At 49.6% G+C, this 2949-nt stretch overlaps 1 long non-coding RNA gene across 1 annotated transcript; it reads right to left on the bottom strand.

The window, feature by feature from the left end:
- Nucleotides 1–1312, bottom strand: LOC130191324 (uncharacterized). The gene is made up of 2 exons (XR_008831166.1): nucleotides 1129–1312; nucleotides 1–834 (listed from the first exon to the last, which is right to left on the bottom strand). It is a non-coding gene; the product is annotated as an uncharacterized LOC130191324 (long non-coding RNA).
- Between the last annotated feature and the right edge of the window lie 1637 nt (nucleotides 1313–2949).

The raw sequence follows: 2949 nt of genomic DNA, 5'->3' as shown, positions 1-2949 counted from the left end.
TTAAAGAATTAAACAATTATTTTTATTATCATAGATTAAAAAAGAGAAAGGAGTACACGGTAATGGTCACACATTAATGTTTCCAATTATATGACATGTACTATGTTAAATTAGGCCAATTGCATGAAGTGTATTTAAATCCCTTTTATTTTTAATAATTAAGATACTATGCAGTTATACATCACCTTAAACATTACTTTAGTCTTTTCTTGGGGTTTCATACGTTTTCTTGTTGTATTAATTTGCACGTGTCGTCATGTCAACGGTCTAATAGCTTCATTTCTCTTCACCGTCGTCTGGTTCCGGCTGCCAGCGCTAATTAAATATCACTAATACCACAAATATTTAAAAACATACATTTTATTTGCCACTTTCTCAAGATGTTTAAAGTCAAGAGGACAGGAAGCCGGACACAGCCTTTTGGTTACAAGCTAAATGTAATGTAGTGTAGTAGTGATAAGCGTGTTTTGTTCCAGTCACACCAGCAAGACCGGAGAAACCAGAGACTGATCCAGTCGATCACCACAGGTCAGAGTTCTTCATCCGGTGCGTTCAATGTCACTAGAAAAAGACCGGCTCCTACACGATGTTCCTCTCCAGCCTGGGCTCCCGGGCCAGGATGCGCTGGAAGCCGAGGCTGCTCAGGTTCAGCGTGGTGAAGTTCCCGTCCAGGATCAGCTCGGCCACGGAGCGGCCCACGGCGGGCGCGTGCTGCAGGCCGTGGCCGCTGAAGCCGGTGGCGAAGTACATGTTGTTGATCAGCGGGTGCATCCCGATGATGCCGTTCTGGTCGAAGGTGTTGTAGTCGTAGTAACCGGCCCACGCACTCGTCACCTGAGGGAGAGGTTCAGATGCCTTAAGTGGACCTCCCTAAGGGGACCGCCTTAAGAGGACCGCCCTAAGGGGACCGGCCTAAGAGGACCGCCCTAAGGGGACCGCCTTAAGAGGACCGCCCTAAGGGGACCGGCCTAAGAGGACCGCCCTAAGGGGACCGCCTTAAGATGACCGCCCTAAACAGACCGCCTTAAGAGGACCGCCCTAAGGGGACCGGCCTAAGAGGATTGCCTTAAGAGGACCGCCTAGGAGGTAAGCCCTAAGGGACCCCTAAGGGACCGGCCTAAAACCGACCTTCAGCTTCTCGAAGGCTGGGCAGGGAGGCCAAGCTGGGCCAGATCTTGTCCTCAAAGAACTGGTGGTCCACCTCCAGGTTGCTGGTGTCTGGCTCCTCCCCCTTGGAGGAACAAAAACACTTTATTTATTACATCATGAAGCAGTGATCTCTTTATGAGGGGAACAAACCTCCTCTGGCGACGCCCCCAATGTAGTTCCCTCCCAAGCCTTCTCTCCTGAAGTAGATGCCGGAGTAGTCAACCACGAAGGGCGTGTCGAGGCCCGGGCCGTCGGCAGTGGTACACATACACAAACCTGGGAAATAAACGGGATATGTCTTACATTCAAAATATATTCTGATAGTCCTGATACTTTTTGGCATGAAAACCGTGAACATTTGAAGTGCTTTTCATTCCGTGGAAAAGCTCCAACAAAAGCGTCCGTTCGGGCCGAGAGCCTCCTGAGGACTTGGGGGGTTGAGCTGGAGCCAGGAAGGAAACTTGGTTTTTATGACCGGCTGCTGCCCGACACGTTGAACTGATCTGCGGCCATTGTTCACTTCAGACTTGACCTCCGAACACAGCTGGTGTTCACGAGGTTCGTTGGGATCAAGATAGCTAGATAGATACTTTATTAATCCCCAAGGGGAAATTTGTCGTAACAGTAGCAGCACCAATAAACTAAACACAAGAATAAAAAATAAAATATAAAAAACAGGGATGAAAGATATAGATATATACAAGAAGTATACAAAGTAAAATATAAAATATATATACAACATATATGCATACACAATACTAATGACAAATTAAATTAAATATAAAAATATTAAATATAGACAGTGTGCAAAATGAAAAGTGTGTGTAGTGTAAATAAATGAAATGTGTGAAGTTCAGATCAACATAGTGTAAATATTACGATCTGGCAAGAGGTGATCTGTTGTAGAGCCTCATAGCCGTCGGCAGGTTCTCCTGTATCTGTCCTTGTGGCAGCGTGAGGAGACGTCTGGAGAAAGTCCTCCTCTGTCCCTGCAGGAGGTGGTGGAGAGGGTGGTCCGGGTGGTCCGGGTGGTCCAGTATGGACAGCAGTTTCTTCAACGTCCTCCTCTCCACCACCTGTTCCAGGTGCTCCAGCCTTCCTAACCAGTCTGTTAGACGGCTGGTGTCACCGGCTCCGATGCTGCTCCCCCAGCAGACAATGGCAAAGTGCAGCACACTGGCCACGCCCACTGGCCACGCCCACTGGGAGAATAACTCCAGCATCTTGCTGCACACGTTGAAGGATCGAAGCTTTCTCAGGAAAAAGAGTAGACTCCTCCCCTTCTTGTACACAGCGTTGATGTTGGCCTTCCAGTTCAGTCGATGGAGACGCCCAGGTACTGGTCCTCCACCAGGTACTGGTCCTCCTCCACCAGGTACTGGTCCTCCTCCACCATGTCCACGTCCACTCCCAGGACACTCAGAGGGGGAGGAGCTCTTCCTCCTGAAGTCCACCACCATCTCTCTGGTCTTGGCCACGTTCAGCCGCAGGTGGTTCTCATCGGCCCACTTTACAAAGTCGCTCACCACTGCCCTGTACTCCTCCTCCCGTCCATCCCTAATACACCCGACCACTGCAGAGTCATCAGAGTACTTCTGCAGATGGCATGACTCCGTGTTGTACTGGAAGTCACTGGTGTACAGGGTGAAGAGGAAGGGAGACAGAACAGTTCCCTGTGGGGCTCCAGCATCACTGACCCCCGTTCAGCACATGGCCCATTCTGACAAACTGTGGCCTGTGAGGTCGTCAGTGATCCAGGAGATGGTGGACGTCCACACGCCACCGCAGCTTCTCACTCAG

The sequence above is a fragment of the Pseudoliparis swirei genome, chromosome 3 (genome assembly GCF_029220125.1).
Source record: "Pseudoliparis swirei isolate HS2019 ecotype Mariana Trench chromosome 3, NWPU_hadal_v1, whole genome shotgun sequence".
NCBI classification, from domain to species: Eukaryota; Metazoa; Chordata; class Actinopteri; order Perciformes; family Liparidae; genus Pseudoliparis; species Pseudoliparis swirei.
Note: the sequence above shows the minus strand (reverse complement) of the source record. Positions and strands in the feature narration are given on the sequence as shown.